The following is a 17,109-nucleotide window of genomic DNA, read 5'->3' as shown; positions in this document are numbered from 1 at the left end:
AGGGGGCTTTATGCGGTAGTATATGGGGGTCCCTGGCGCTATAAAAAGCTGCAGCGAACCTAAATACCTACCTGCCTAACTAGCGTCACCTGTGACACTAATACAGCGATCAGAAAAACGATCGCTTATTAGGCTGGGTTCACACTGGAGCGATGCGGGAACGCCACGAATGCGCGGCGGGTTCCCGCATCGCATGCCTCCCGGCGGCAGTTCACACTGCCCTATGCGAACTGCTGGGAGTGTCAGTGAAATGTTACTGACACCCCCAGATCAGTTCGCATATCGCAGTGCGATCTGCAAACTCGGATCGCATGGTGTGAACACCCATGCGATCCGATTCTGCTGCGGGCCAAAAAAAGGGTCCCGTGCGAATTTGCGGCGGGTGCGGCGGGTGCGGCGAATGGCTGAACTCGAATCGCACAGAGATCGGATGTGATTTGCACTGCAGTGCGGTGCGAATCACATCCGTTCTCATAAACCGCTGCAATGTGAACCCAGCCTTAGTGACACTGGCGACGGGGGGTGATCACGGGGTTAAACCTTTATTGGGGGGGTTAGGGGGGTACCTTAGAACTAAAGGGGGCTAACCCTAACTGCCCTAACAGTTATTAGTCACAAATGACACCCGCCGGGTGATCAGGGGGTTAAACCTTTATTAGGTAATAAATGGCGGGTGCCCTGAAACTATAAAAAAATAACTAACCAACCAGCGTCACCTGTAACAGTTATATGGTGATCACTGGTGAAAGGGTTAACTAGGGGGCAATCAGGGGGCTTTATGCGGTAGTATATGGGGGTCCCTGGCGCTATAAAAAGCTGCGGCGAACCTAAATACCTACCTGCCTAACTAGCGTCACCTGTGACACTAATACGGCGATCAGAAAAATGATCGCTTATTAGGCTGGCTGGGTTAGACTGGAGCGATGCGGAAACGCCGCGAATCCGCGGCGGGTTCCCGCATCGCATGCCTCCCGGCGGCAGTTCACACTGCCCTATGCGAACTGCTGGGAGTGTCAGTGAAATGTTACTGACACCCCCAGATCAGTTCGCATATCGCAGTGCGATCTGCAAACTCGGATCGCATGGTGTGAACACCCATGCGATCCGATTCTGCTGCGGGCCAAAAAAAGGGTCCCGTGCGAATTTGCGGCGGGTGCGGCGGGTGTGGCGGGTGCGGCGGGTGCGGCGAATGGCTGAACTCGAATCGCACAGAGATCGGATGTGATTTGCACTGCAGTGCGGTGCGAATCACATTCGTTCTCATAAACCGCTGCAATGTGAACCCAGCCTTAGTGACACTGGCGACGGGGGGTGATCACGGGGTTAAACCTTTATTGGGGGGGTTAGGGGGGTACATTAGAACTAAAGGGGGCTAACTCTAACTGCCCTAACAGTTATTACAGTCACAAATGACACCAATGCAAAAAAAAAAAAAAAAAATGACATTGGTGTCACTGTGACTGGGGGGCAGGGGTAATTGGGGGGGTGATCGGGGGGTAAAGGGGGGGTGTGAGTGTGCCTGGCATGTTCTACTGTGTGTGTAGAGTGTTGGTGCAACTTACTGATCCGCTCTCCTCCGTGTCGGAACGAAAAATACCGACACGGAGGAGAGAATACATCACTTCCTCTCCTGTGTTTACATTACAGGAGAGGAAGTGATGTCACCGGGGATTTCTATTCGTCGGGAGCGATCGCGAGGGGGTGGCCATGAATGAATGGCCGTCCCCTCGTCCGGGATCGCTCCCGAACGAATACCGACCGCCGCAGGCACCGGGCGGGGGCCCGATCGGGCCCCCGACCCGCGGGAGGCAAGGGACGTACATGTATGTCCTTATGCCTGCCCGTGCCATTGTACCGACGTACAACTGGTTAAGGAAGCTATTAGTAAGCAGGGAATTATGGGTATAATCTTCACAGGAAGTGAAGCAGCCACCATTCTTTGAGAAGATACTCAAGAAGCAACACATGTATTTCTCAGTCTATTGCCATCACCCCTTAGAGAACTTAAAAAGTAAGTTTTTACTATCACATCTTGTATTGTATATCATTGTTTCTGCAATGTATGCTGTATTGTATGCAATATTGTACTTAATGTGGTCTATTTCTGTTATTTTGTAGTTTGACCAGACTTGTTATAATAAAACTGAGATCAAAGAAATATGGTATCTGAAGTTATTGAGAAAAGAAGGTTTAACTTCATGTCCTTGAGACAGAACAGTGACATTTTTAAGCTGACCTCTGAAGGAAAGATAAGCAGACTTCGGAAGTCTGTACAGCCCAGGGCTACGCAGTATCCATATAGTCAGAAGCCTTAAAGAAACAGGCCTGTGGGAGGCGAAGCAAGCAGCCACGCTACACAGCGTGACGCATTCTGTCAAGCAGCATCAATACTAGAACAGTCTCTATACAGCAAGACAGCTTCCCTGCAGCCATATCTCACATTGGGACATCTTCTTACAAAACACGATCACGAGCCAGCTCATCTAAGTCATCTTTTGCAAATGCAACAGCCATCACCCATTCAAAAGCTGAAGCAGCAAGAGCCAGGGCCGCATTCGCAGAAAAAGAGCTGCAGATGAAAAAAGAAAAGGCCTACCTTGAAGCAGAAAGAATACACCTGGAGGAAGAACTAGCTCAGAAGGAAGCATCTCGGAAATTGCAGCAAGCTATCTTAGAAGCTAATATGGAGAAGCTGGCAGTGGACCGAGATGCTGCCACTGCCATTGCAGAAGCAGAAGCTTTAGAAGCAGCCATCTACGATGAGCCAAGAGTAGGCAGCAGCATACCGGGTCTAGAGGAGGACCAACAAGATTATTCACAATGCACATCAGATTATGTCTAACGGCACTGTGACCCAAGCAGCATCCCACAACAAGAAATTAAATATGGCGTCAGTGAGTCACATCAAATAAAGCAGCAACAAGACGACCTTGTAACCCAGTGCTACAAGCAAGAAAAATCCAGGAAATTCTACTCAACAAGGTACCCAGCCTTCATACAAACATCAAACTTCAAACACCAGTCTTCACTCGCGAAAGGTGTATGCAATGAGCCGAAACGAACTGCCAACCTTATGCAAGTTTGAGCCCAGCGTGCCTAAGGAAGAGACTATGCCTTTACACCACACCGCAATACACCAGCAGCTTACCCCAATGCTAATCAGGCTACTGTAGACTTTGCCATGTTCCCTGGCCAAAAGAGAGTTAGTTACCCAAGGACATGTCAAATTCAGTGATCACCCTCAACACTACAGGGCATGGTGATCCTCTTTCCAGAGTGTCATTCAAGGTCTACATATATCCTGCAGGAAACAGATAGGACTCCTTGTAAAGTGGCTTGTCAATGATTCTGCTGAACATGCCAAAAGGATCAGAGACATTAATATAAACCACCCTGAGATAGGCCTTACAAACATCTGTAACAACAGACTGGATAGATGTTATGGCTCACCAGAGGCTATAGAGAGTACACTGTTTAAAAGGATAGAAGACTTCCCAAAAATACCTAGCAGAGGTTACCAAACACTCAGAGAATTCAGTGACCTGTGTATGGAGTTACAAGTTGCTAAAGCAGAAGGAGACTTACCTGGCCTTTCTTATCTTGACTCTGCTAGAGGTATTAACTCCTTAGCATGAAAAAACTTCCTTATGAGTTACACGAAAGATGGATTACTTATGGTTGTAACTACAAACGAAAACACAATGTGCCTTTTCCACCCTTTAGTGAGTTTGCGGACGTTGTTGACAGACAAGCAGGAAGGAAAGATGACCACAGCTTCATTTTTCCAGTGTCTTATACCCCTTCTTCTAGCCCTAAACAACTCAGAGCTCCAGTAGCAGTGCACAAAACTAACATTTCTTCCCGCAGATTTGCAGAGTCTCAGCCAGAGGATGAAGACAGCGACCCTACTAAGTTCTGCCCTCTACATAAGATGCCACATCCTCTTCTGGAATGCAGAGCCTTCTGGATAAACACTTTCCAAGATTGCAAAGCTTTTCTCAAAGAGAACAACATCTGTTACAAGTGCTGCTCTTCGTCCACACATTTTGCCAAGGACTGTAAGGTCAGTGTCAAATGTACAGAATGTGACAGCACAGAGCACAACACAGCTCTACACCCAAGGCCTACTCCAAGAACTTTCCCTCCTGTTCATAGGGACAAGGAGCAAGGCAGGGAGACCAAAGACTCTAGTACAGACGCCATAGCAATCACTTCACAGTGCACTGAAGTCTGCAAAGGAAGTAGAGGTGGCTGACCCTGCTCTAAATTTTGCCTCGTGAGAGTTTACCAAAAGGGACGCAGAGACAAAGCAGTCAAGCTCTACATCATCTTGGATGATCAGAGTAACAAGTCATTAGCTAGATATGTGTTTTTTGACATTCTAAACCTTAAAGGCCACAGCAGTCCTTACTCCCTTAGGACTTGTGCAGGTACAGTGGAAATGGCAGGGAGAAGAGCTGACGGCCTGAATCTATGGATCTCGGGTGGATTATTATAGGCGATGTTTGCCTGGGAGGTTCACACAAACCGACCTCTTCCTAATAACCTGCTCACTAGTACCCTTGAGAATGGTCATCCTTATCTTTTCCAACCCTGTCAAAATCACATCCTCATAAAGGAACTACATCACAACAACTCTGTATGTCTTCCTTTCCTAAGTCCCTTCTGTGACAGCAATACCTATGATGACGACCATAGCGACTTAGGAAGCACAGTGTTCAAACTAGATAGCAATGTCCATTTAGGATGGGCTCTTCCTAGAGGTCATGAAAAAGAGTATGGAGAAAGGCGTGACTAATAGCTGGGTTGCACCACCTCCCTTTAGACCACAAAGACGATGTTTGGCTAACAACAGAGAACTAGCATATAAATGCCTCACTTCCCTAAGACATAATCTTGATGAAAGAACATTTCCTTTCCTTCATGGAGAAAATATTCCAGAATGGTCATGCTGAGGAAGCCCCAAACCTTAAAGACTCAGAGGAATGCTGGTACTTACCCATACTTGGAGCCTATCACCCTAAGAAGATAGGGCATATTAGAGTGGTGTTCCATTCCAGCGCCAAGCATGAGGGTGTCTCTCTAGATGATGTTCTTCCCTCTGGCCCTGACCTTAACAACAGACTATTAGGAGTATTTCTCTGCTTTCGCAAGGATTCAGTCACATTCATGGCAGACATACAACAAATGTTCTTTTGCTTTCTTGTTAAAGAAGAACACCAAAACTTTCTGAGGTTTCTCTGGTTCAGGGACAACAACCCCTCTGGAGACATCACAGAATACTGCATGAGGGTGCACATATTTGGCAACAGTCCTTCCCCTGCATTTGCTATATATGGCCTTAGACACTCTGCTAGAATGGGAGAGTTAAAGTATGGGTCAGATATCAGACAGTTTGTGGACAAAGATTTCTATGTAGACGATTGCTTGAAATCACTATTTACAAATGAAGCTGCAATCAGTCTCCTCAAAAGAACTCAAGCAATGCTTGTTTGTTCCAACTTAAGACTCCACAAGATTGCTTCCAACAATAGAGTAGGTTAAAGGACTTAGATCTAGGCACAGACTCAATTCCCATGCAACGCAGCCTTGGTTTGCTTTGGGACTTAAGATCTGACACGTTTACTTTCCAAGTAAACAAATACCCATAGAGGTGTCCTGTACCATAAACAGCCTGTATGATCCCTTAGGCTTTGCAGCACCTGTTACCATCCAGGGTAAGGCACTACTTAGAGACTTAACCTGTGAGTCGCTAGATTGGGACCACACTCTCCCCACGACAAGAAGAACCTACGGCTAGAGTGGAAGGACTCACTAACAGCTCTATCCAACCTTAAAATTACATGACTATATGCTCCTCTGTCATCTGCTGACGTTCAGATGCAAAGACTTTGTGTGTTTTTGGATGCTTCTGTTTGCAATTGCTGCTGTAGCTTACCTGAAAACCATAGACATTAAAGGACAATGCCACATAGGGTTCGTAATGGGGAAAGCAAAACTTGCACCACTTCCCAAACACACCATACCCAGGATGGAACTTTGTGCTGCAGTATTGGCTACAGAGCTAGCTGAACTAATTACAACAGAGACAAACCTAGAAATTCAAAAGGCTGAGTTCTACACAGACAGTAAAGTAGTTCTGGGTTACATCCATAATGAAACTAGGCGTTCCTACGTCTATGTCAATAACAGAGTGTTGAGTATAAGGAGATCCACCTGCCCAGAGGACTGGCTTTTTGTGCCTACATACTCTAATCCTGCAGACCTAGCCACTAGATCTGTGGCAGCCAGCTGCCTCAAAAGTACTTTGTGGTTTACAGGTCCCACCTTTCTATGCAGTACCGACTGTAACACTAAAGACCTCACCACATTTGATCTAATAGATGCAGAAAAGGATCAAGAAATTGGCCTTCAGGTTTCTACCACAGTCACAACAACTTCTCTTAATCAATTTAAAACCCACCGTTTCAGCAGGTTCTCCACCTGGAGGTCACTAGTTAGAGCTATCACTTGCTTAATCCACATAGCTCAGTCCTACAAAATAGAACCGCCAACTCATGACAATTGCGGAGGTTGGCACCACTGTAGGAAAGTCTACTCAGCAACTGACCTAGAACTATCTAAAAATTGGTTAATATCTGTTGTATAGAGAGAAGTCTTTGCCAAAGAGATAAATTGTATTCTCAACCAGAAACCTGTTCCTAAAGACAGTGTTTTAAAGAAACGCGATCCAATCCTTGATGAAAATGGCATGTTGAGAGTAGGAGATAGTTTAAAAGAAGGCAAGTTAGAGTTCTCAGAGAAACATCCTTTAGTGATCCCTGGTCACCATCATATTCCCTACTTACTCTTTCAACACTACCATGACCAAACTAAACACCAGGGTCGATTGTTTACTGAAGGAGCCTTACGAGCTGCTGGACTGTAGATAGTCAGAGCTAAGAGATGTGTGAGTAGGTTCCTCTTCAAGTGTGTTATCTGCAGAAAACTTAGTGGAATGTTACAGACACAAAAGATGGCCAATTTACCATCTGACAGATTTAGCATGGATTTGCCATTCACTAATGTTGGACTTGATGTTTTTGGTCCCTGGTCTGTCGCCACCTGGTACAGCAAACGGGGGCACTCTAACAGTAAACGCTGGGCAGTCATATTCGTCTGCATGTCTATCTGAGCTGTCCACATTGAAGTGATTGAGTCAATGGACACTTCAAGTTTCATTAATGCTCTTAGACGTTTCATTGCAATCAGAGGCTCAGTGAAACTCATTTGCTCTGACAGACGGTCTAACTTTTTAGGAGCAGTAAAATAACTTCAAATTCCTTCTAACTCGGACTTCTCAGAGTAGAAAGATACTTGAGTGAACAAGACTGCACGTGGATCTTCAACCCACCTCACTCTTCTCACATGGGAGAGGATGATAGGCATAGTCCGCTGAATTCTTGACTCGATCTTCCTACAAGAAGGAACTGCAAGGCTTAGTCACAAATGTTTAGTGACATTTATGGCAGAGGTTACAGCTATCATTAACGCCAAACCTTTGACATCAATCTTAAGTGACTCTGAAGATCCAGTGGTCCTCACACCTGCCATGTTACTCACGCAAAAGACTAGTGATGTTGTGCTCACGAAGGATTGCCAGACACTAAGGAATATGTGGCCTTTAGGTCTGATCATCAAAGTACTCTCAAGCAAGTATAATCGTGTCCGTAAGGTTGAGGTCAAGATCTTTCAACACAATGAGGTTAAAGTATTCTTAAGACCAGTGACCAAACGTATTCTCTTGCTTTCTACGGAAGACTCTGTTAGTGACATCACTTGATGTCAGGCGGGGAGTGTTCTGTCCACCAGATGTTTATGCTGGTTATTTGTACCTGTGTTAAATTTACATGTAAAGTGTGTAATTTACATAAGACAATCATAAGTGAAGTGCAGGCTCCATCTAGCATTCCTTTTTGATATTGCGGCAGTTATTCGGTTTATTTGACTGTGTGTGTAATTAAGGAAGTTGTTAGTAAGCAGGGAATTTTGGGTAGAATCTTCACAGGAAGTGAAGCAGTCACCATTCTTTGAGAAGATACTCAGGAATCAACACATGTATTTCTCTATCGCCATCACCAGGCCAGTCTAACCAAAAAAGAAAAAGATTAACCAAAAATAAATTAAAAGGAGAGAAGGGAAAGGTAAATGACAGGTAAAGGCCTCTGGCCTTGGGCCATTTTTGGTCAGCCATTTGAGCGTAGCCCAGTGCTTGTTCTTCCATTCCTGTCATCATTGGCTTTTCATCAACGCGCAGGTAACAAGCCCTGTGGGTAATCAATGGATATGGCCGGTTATGACACACATTTCCTTGTATATTGGTATTGTTTTGCATGTTTATAATTGTATTTTTGTTTTATGTAGTTACACATGCATTTTGTCTTGCAACAGATATCCCCCGAGGAAGCCCCAGCGGGTGAAACATGTCGGTACACAATTGCTGAAAGACTTCAATCCATCTATACTTTATGATGTATAACTGTACTGCGCAATGTTTGGTATAGCCATCTTTATTGGTTTTAAATGTCTGTGTTATTGTTGAATAAACTTTGTTATATTTATTGGTTTCTTTGTCTGTGTATTTGGCACCTGGAAAGTCCCATTAAACTACCTCCTGAAATCTTTATTTAATGTTTATGTTTTAGCGCTATATTTTACACCAATCCTTTTGCTTTTGAATTTTTGAAATATTTTTTATGTAGCAGCTGTATATCCTTCATCACTTTATTGAGTTAGCACAGTAATACTCCCCATTTCCACTCTCTATATATTTGTTTATTCACATTAAAAAGATTAAAACCAATCGCGTGTATGTCAACAGGATGCTGGAATCAATGGATAGAATCAAAGGTCGAGGCTTTCAAGATCTGGAGCTGGGGAGAGAGATAGGAAGAAAGAAAAAAATAGAGAGAGAAAGAAAGTAAGAGAGAGAGAAAAGGAGAGAGAGGGAGAAAGAAAGAGTGAGAGATAATTAAAGAAAGACAGAGAGAGAAGAGAGACAGAGAGAGGGCGCTGTAGTTGAAGCAATTGATTTCACATGATTCCTGATTTGTAGATCTATGTATAATCCTATGATGTTTGTGGGCTGATTGAAGCAACTGGAAAATGTACTGCAAGTCAAAGAGGAGGTACTTGTAACCTGCCAGGGTGTAAAAACTCATGCTGTTTAAATAATTCAATAATGCTTAACATTACAAATTTCAGAAAAGTCCCTCTTCAGAAAAGTGCAATAATCAAAGCATCTAAAGTAATAAATACACAGTAACCGTACTTTGGTTAAATACTGACATCTGCTGTCTAAATTAAAGTATGCGGCAATACAGTGAAAACAAAGAGTATAATGATTAGATTATAAATATATTTTAAATAGCAAAACAATTTGCGTTGTTATTATAACACTTCAGACTAGTTGTTTCAACAGCAGTCTTCCCAAAAGATTGTATATGCATTTAACATGTATCAGGCATGTTATTTACCCATAAAAGACACCCTTGTGTAGACATCCGAAAGAGAATGCTGCAGATCTCCACAAACTTTTACACGATCTCAGTAGCCCCAGCAGACTCAGATATAACTTTATTCCAATAAAAATCAGGGGGGAAATCCAAAAAGTAACCAATGTGTTTCAGAGGTCCAAGAGTGCCCCCTGGAAAAAAAAACATAAGGACATCTGCATATCACTACAATATCAATACATAATCCATTTCTCTGGGTCATATTTAAAAAACAAATAGGCTGGGGGGGGGAGAGGGGGAGGGAAATGTTAATGTGGAAAACGGAGTGTTTAACTGTATAAAGTTTGTGAATGAAAAATTAAGAAAATAAATAAAGATTATATAAATTATAAAAAACAAATAGGCAATAGTATTGGAAGTATCAACATAATTATAAAAAAACTTCAGATAAATATGGAACTATGATTACTATTGAATACCACCATACTATCTTGTAGATCATAGATTTAAATATAGCATGCAATGCCAATAGGGATGAACCAAACACCCCCCAGTTCGGTTCGCACCAGAACTTTCAAACGGACTGAAAATTTGTGCGAACTTTAGGACCCCATTTAAGTCTATGGGACTTGAACATTCAAAATAAAAAGTGCTAATTTCAATGGCTAATATGTAAGATATTGTCCTAAAAGGGGTTTGGGGACCTGGCTCCTGCCCCAGGGGACATGGGTCTATGCCTAATTTTTTTTTAAAAACGATAGTTTTTTCGGGAGCACTGATTTTAATGACGATTAAAGTGAAAAAAAAAGTGAAATATTCCTTTAAATATTGTGCCTGGGGGGTGTCTATAGTATGCCTGTGAAGTGGCATGTGTTTCCCTTGTTTTGAACAGTCCTTGCGCAAAATGACATTTAACGGAAGAAAAGTAATTTAAAACTGTTTGCGGTTTTAATGTAATATCTGGTTCCGGCAATATGGATGAAAATCATTGAGAAAAATGGCATGGGTATCCCCCCTGCCCATTACCAACCCCTTTGGGTCTTGCACGGATATTAAGGGGAACCCCGTACCCATATTAAAAAAAAGGAAAGACGTGGGGCCCCCAGGCCCTATATACTCAGAACAGCAGTATACAGGAGGTGCAAACAAGACAGGGAAAGTATCCAAGTCTGACCTTGCCCCTAGGTATTCCTGCAATCAGACGCTGGCGATGGTTGCTGGAACCGATCATACCTTGGGGCTGTGCACTGAAAAATTGTCTGAACGCATCGGTCAGACAGCCACCTTCTCCACCGCTCCTTCTGACCGATGCCTCAGCAACACGTTTTCCAGGACCAGGAGTTTGTAACCTCCCAGTCTATGGGAACGCATTGTACAGACCTTTCTGCAAGGCCTCCTGGAGATGTCTCATCCTATGCTCCCTCTGCGATGGCAAGACAAGGTCCGCAACCTTACCCTTGTACTGTGGATCAAGGAGAGTGGCCAGTCAGTAATGGTCCCTCTCCTTGATCCGAAGAATACGAGGATCCTTCCGCAGGCTTTGCAGGATCAAGGAGGCCATGCAGTGTAGGTTAGCTGAGGCATTCAGTCCGGAGTCCTCTGGGTCACTAAGGACAACATGATCCGCAGCTACCTCCTCCCAGCCACGTACAAGTCCACGGGTTTCTTGGGACTGTAAATCATCCCTACAAGACTGCTGCTGCTGATGCTGAGTGCCAGGCTCCACCTCCATGCTGACACAACCATCTTCCTCCTCGTCCTCTTCCTGTGTGATGGGTGGGACAGCAGGAACACTGTCTGGATAAAAGGGGGCCTTGAGAGGCAAGGAAGTCCTCCTCTTCCTGCCTCTGTTCTGCCTCAAGTGCCCTGTCCATTATTCCACGCAGCATATGCTCGAACAGGTGGACAAGAGGTAAAGTGTCACTGATGCATGCACTGTCACTTCTCACCATCCTTGTGGCCTCCTCAAACGGTGACAGGACAGTGCATACATCCCTGATCATGCAGGTGTATACTGCACTCAGGGCACACAGACAACACCCACAAACTCCTGCAGATGGCTCAATTACAGAAGAACAATAACGCTAAATAGGTAGATACAGGTGTATACTGCGCTGAAGGTACACAGACAACACCCACTAACTCCTGCAGATGCCAGAACACTACACAAGGCCGCCGCGCTGGCGGCCTTATATAGTGTGGGGCATGTACTACACAGCCTGAGCTATAATTGGCCACAGGCATCCTGCCTGAAGCCAATCATGGCTCTCCTCGCTGCCGATGCTGTGATTGGCCAAGCATGCGGGGTCACAGTGCATGCTTGGCCAATCATGAGCCAGCAATGCACTGCAATGGCGCAGTGCATTGTGGCGCATTTGGCGCAAACGGCCCACAGAGTTCTGGCTTCGCCGAACGGGCGAACAGCCGGTGTTCGAGTCGAACATGCGTTCGGCTTGAACACCAAGCTCATCCCTAAATGCCAAGCTGCAGTTTCTAAAGCAAGCAAAATATTGGATGGATTTAGGAGTGCTGGATGTATAAAAGATGTAGAGGGGTTACAATGTTGGGGGTATTTGAGGCCCTGTCAGGCTGGATGGTGCCTCATGATTTTTATTGGCAGCTGTGTCTATACTTGTTACAACTGTCCTGAGCATCATTCTAGCAGATATATTATATGCACAGGACAGCTTTGTTACTTTATGTATGTAGTATTTTCCCACTGTTTCTTTGCTGTACAGAATGATTGTTCATGTAGTTAAAGCGGAGCTCACCCAAGAGGGGAAGCCCCGCTTGTCTGCCTCCTACCTACTTGATGTCTGTTTACCTGCGCTATCACCCTTGTAGGGGTCTCAGAGCATTACTTTGCTCAGGGGCCCATGATGCTATTAAGACGGCCCTGGCTCCCCCCCAGATCCCCCCTTTTACTTATCTGCACCGATCAGCATGCATCATTGGACAGATTGAGCCATTGGTTCCTGCTGCTGTTAATCAAATCCAGTGACACGAGAGCGGGGGGCTTGGCCAAGTCTCGCTGTCTGTGTCAATAAACACAGCAGTGGGACTCAGGAGCATGCCCGCACGGGTGTCCCCAGAGAAAGTGGCTATCCGTGGGGGCACCCAATGGAGGGGAGGAGCCAGGAGCGCTGGCAGGGCACCCAAGAATAGGAGAATCGGGGCTGTTCTGTGCAAAAATTTGCACAGAGCAGCTAAATGTAGCGGCAGCTCCTGATGAGCACGCACTATGCATTTTTTTTTCAAAGTTAAAGTTGCCTAAACTGAAGTTTAGTTTGGTTTGGGTACAATTGTCTAAATTAGACTTCAGCATCAGTCTGACTGCACTGTGAGATGTTCAGCCTGGCCACAGGGGTCACTGTCTCTACTGGCAGGTATGGAACTATGGTCTGGTTAGGTGCTTGAGCTACTCTCTCTCAGAGCTCGCTCTCGGTGTGCTTTCTGGGAGTGGGTATTTAAGATGCGGACGTCACGTGGTCGGGGTTCCGGTCCAGAATGATGTACTGACTTCATGGTCCTGGTTCTCCTGACCAGCCCCCAGGAAGGCTATGGCCTGGGGTGTGGATCCACCCGATTTTGATGTCTCGGGGCGGGCTAGCCCGAGGCAAGGAAACTAAAGAAGGATTCTGAGGTGGTTGGGTGCCGTCTCCGGTTTGGGAGAGACCCAGTGACTTCAAGCATTCCAGGAGAGGACTCTTCAGAAGAAGACCATATATGGATTGGTTTCTTAGTAAGAGCCTGGAAGGGCTGAAGTACCCGGAAGAATCCAGTCTTGTGGATATCGCCAAGCTGGCTGAAAGATCCCGGTATCCTATGAGTGTTTTCAAGCTTAGTTTCCCTACGTGTTCTACAATGTCTGTGGCAGAGACATTATCTTGTATGTTCTACAACAACATCTGTGTTCCTGAGTAAGCACCTTGTTGGCTGCTAGGCCTTGTGAGAGAGTGACTGTCCAACCTGAGTGATCATCCAGTTGCGAATGGCTATTCTCTGGATGCAGTAAAGAAAGCAAGTTCTTCAACATTTTGACTTTGACACTAATGCCGCGTACACACGATCAGACTATCCAGAGGACTTAGTCTGGCTGACAAACCACCGTAAAGTCCGCCAGACTGTCCGAACGAGCGGACCTGCCCACACATGGGACTATCTGCCGTGCTTTTCAAATGAACGGACTTGCCCACACACGGAGGAAAGTCCATTCATTTTGAGCGCGGCTCCAGGTAGCCGGGACTAGCGAAGGAAGTCAATGTCGCCGCCTACAGCGGCGAGATTGACACGTTGTTGGCCCCGTCACCTGGTATGGACTTAAAGGGGAAGCTCTACGCCAAAAAAAAATGTCGTGGGGGTCCCCCCTAGGTCCATATCAGACCCTTATCCGGGCACGCAGCCTGGCCAGTCAGGAAAGGGGGTGGGGACGAGCGAGCGCCCCCCCACTGTACCAGGACACGTGCCCTCAACATGGGGGGGTGCTTTGGGGAAGAGGGGGACCTGCGGCCTCCACCCCAAAGAACCTTGTCCCCATGTTGATGAGGACAAGGGCCTCTTCCCAACAACCCTAGCCGCTGGTTGTTGGGGTCTGCGGGCGGGGGGCTTATTGGAATCTGGGAGCCCCCTTTAATAAGGGGGCCCCCCAGATACCGGCCCCCCACCCTATGTGAATGAGTATGGGGTACAATGTACCCCTACCCATTCACCTGGTGAAAATTTTTTAAATAAAACACAACACAAGGTTTTACAATAATTTATTGCACAGCTCCGGGGGTCTTCTTCTGTCTTGGGGGGCCTTCTCTCCGGACTCCTCTGCTATCTTCTGGGACTGTGACATCATAATGGGCGGGTACATCACCCGGCGATGCCCCTATATAAGTTACCGCATGCCGCGTCCCTGTCATTGCAGCCAGAGACAGCGACGAGGCAACATCTCAAGAAGAGAAGAACAGAAGAACAGAAGACGGCGAAGACAGCGGTGACAGAAGACCAGGCCACCACCAGTAAAAGAGCTGGAAGAAGGAGCGGAAGCCTGGCAAGAAGAACTGAAGAGGGGGACAAGACCCCCAAAGTCAGAAAAAGACCCCCCGGGTGGCGACGAAGAAGAAAGCCGGGCTCCTCCGCTAGTAAAAGAGCTAGCAGAAGATAGCGGAGGAGTCTGGCGAGAAGACCCCCCAAGACTGAAGAAGACCCCTGGAGCTGTGCAATAAACTATTTTTAACCATTGTGTGATATGTTTTATTTACATTTTTTTAACAGGTGAATGGGTAGGGGTACATTGTACCCCATATTCATTCAGATAGGTTGGGGGTCAGGATCCGGGAGCCCTCTTATTAAAGGGGGCTCCCAGATTCCAATAAGCCCCCAGCCCACAGACCCCGACAACCAACGGCCAGAGTTGTCGGGAAGAGGCCCTTGTCCTCATCAACATGGAGGCAAGGTGCTTTGGGGTGGTTGGGCCGCACGCCCCCCTTCCCCAAAGCACCCCCCCATGTTGAGGGCACGCGGCCTGGTACGGCTCAGGAGGGGCGGGCTGCTCGCTCGTCCCCACACCCTTTCCTGACCGGCCAGGCTGCGTGCTTGGATAAGGGTCTGATATGGACCTAGGGGGGACCCCCACTCCGTTTTTTCGGTGACGGGGCGATGAAGGAGGCGACATTGACTTCCTTCGCTAGTCCCGGCTACGAGAAAAGTCCGTTCATTTCAAAAAGTTTTTGAGTAAAAAAAGTCAGCCGGAGCCCACACACGGGGGGATTGTCCGGCGGACTCGAGTCCGCCGGATTATTTGATCATGTGTACGCGCCATAAGAGTACCTGAATTTCCTTTCCAACCTTCTGATCCCAATTTAAGAGACTGTTCTTTGTCAACATTTTGCAAATAAAATCCATTCAAGTGAATCTGTTGCCGGTCTCTCAAGTTACTGAGCCATTTACCACGGGACACCCCTAGACATGCAACGAGGAAGACAGAAGGTAATGGTAAGCCCAAATCTAACCAGCAGCTCCTTCAGGGGTTAGTGCTATATAAATATAAGATGTTTCTTATTTTTTTTGAGAAAAAACAATCACTTTAAGGTCATCACAGAGGAGAAGGGGGCACTATTTATGTCTGGAGAAAATGAGGATTTAACCACTTCGATACTGAGCACTTTTACCCTTTTCCTGCTCAGGCCAGCTTTTAACCACTTCCCGACCGGCGTACGCTGATGTACGTCGGCAGAATGGCACAGGCAGGCATATTGGCGTACAGGTATGTCCAGTTTTAAATGCCGCCCTGCCATCGCAAGCGCGCCGCCAGCGGCATGCTCGCATGTGGGCCGGGACCCCCGTAAGTCCGCTCACTGGTCCCGCGGACTAGATCACCACGGGCATACCCACGATCGTCTCACGGGGCGGCTGAGCGAGGAGATGCCGTTGTAAACAGCATCTCCCCGTTCTGCCTAGCAACAAGTGATGCTGACCTCTGCTCCATGTGATTGGAGCAGAGATCAGTGTTCACTAAAACAAAGCCCAGCCCCCCACAGTTTGTAACACGCCCCTAGGAACACTTAACCCCTACACTGCCACCCACTGGTTAACCCCTTCACTGCCAGTGTCATATACACAGGAATCACTGCATTTGTATAGCAGTGATTGCTGTATAAATGACAATGGTCCCAAAAATGTTTCACAAATGTCCGATGTGTCCGTCATAATGTCGCAGTCACAATAAAAATCGCTGATCGTCGCCATTACTAGTAAAAAAATTTTTTTATAAAAATGCCATAAAACTATCCCCTATTTTGTAAACGCTATAACTTTTGCGCAAACCAATCAATAATCGCTTATTGCGATTTTTTTACCAAAAATATGTAGAAGAATATGTATCGGCTTAAACTGAGGGAAAAAATTTTTTTTTATATATTTTTGGGGGATATTTATTATAACAAAAAGTAAAAAATAATGTGTTTTTTTTCAAAATTGTTGCTCTATTTTTGTTTATAGCGCAAAAAATAAAAAGCACAGAGGTGATCAAATACCACCAAAAGAAAGCTCTATTTGTGGGAAAAAAGGGACGTCAATTTTGTTTGGGAGCCACGTCGCACGACCACGCAATTGTTAGTTAAAGCGACCCAGTGCCGAATCACAAAAAGTGTTCTGGTCTTAAGCCATTAAAATGGTCCGGTCTGAAAGTGGTTAATGACAATTGCGCGGTCATACAATACTGTACCCATATGATATTTTTATAAATTTTTCACACAAAAAAAAGATATATTGGTGGTATTTAATCACCGCTGAGCCCATAAACTATGGTACAGTATATAATATATATCTGAAAATCGATCAATCCTGATGTACTGATGGCCTATTTAATTTATTGAGGCATGAAAATGCCAGGACAGTACAAATATCCTCCAAATGACCCCTTTTTGGAAAGTAGGCAGTCCAAGGTATTTAGTAAGAGGCATCCCAAATAGCAAGGATAGCGTGCCACATATTTGTGGCAGTTTGGAATTGTAAGTCTGTTAACTTGCTGCACATTTTCACTGGCAAGTTGTACACTTCAAGCACAAGTTCAAGTTGCCACTTTTCCAATTTGTAGCAAGTTTGCATGGCAAGTCTCTAGCAAGAG

The 17,109-nt window shown here is 45.8% G+C and overlaps 1 long non-coding RNA gene across 1 annotated transcript; it reads left to right on the top strand.

The window, feature by feature from the left end:
- Positions 1-1,937: 1,937 nt before the first annotated feature.
- On the top strand, positions 1,938-8,606 carry LOC143964225 (uncharacterized). Its single transcript, XR_013271099.1, has 2 exons — positions 1,938-2,011; positions 2,119-8,606. It is a non-coding gene; the product is annotated as an uncharacterized LOC143964225 (long non-coding RNA).
- Positions 8,607-17,109: the final 8,503 nt, after the last annotated feature.

This window comes from Lithobates pipiens, unplaced genomic scaffold, assembly GCF_037356315.1.
Source record: "Lithobates pipiens isolate NorthernLeopardFrog02 unplaced genomic scaffold, aLitPip1_a1.2 Scaffold_8, whole genome shotgun sequence".
Lineage (NCBI taxonomy): Eukaryota > Metazoa > Chordata > Amphibia > Anura > Ranidae > Lithobates > Lithobates pipiens.
This window is presented reverse-complemented; position numbering and strand designations above follow the sequence as displayed.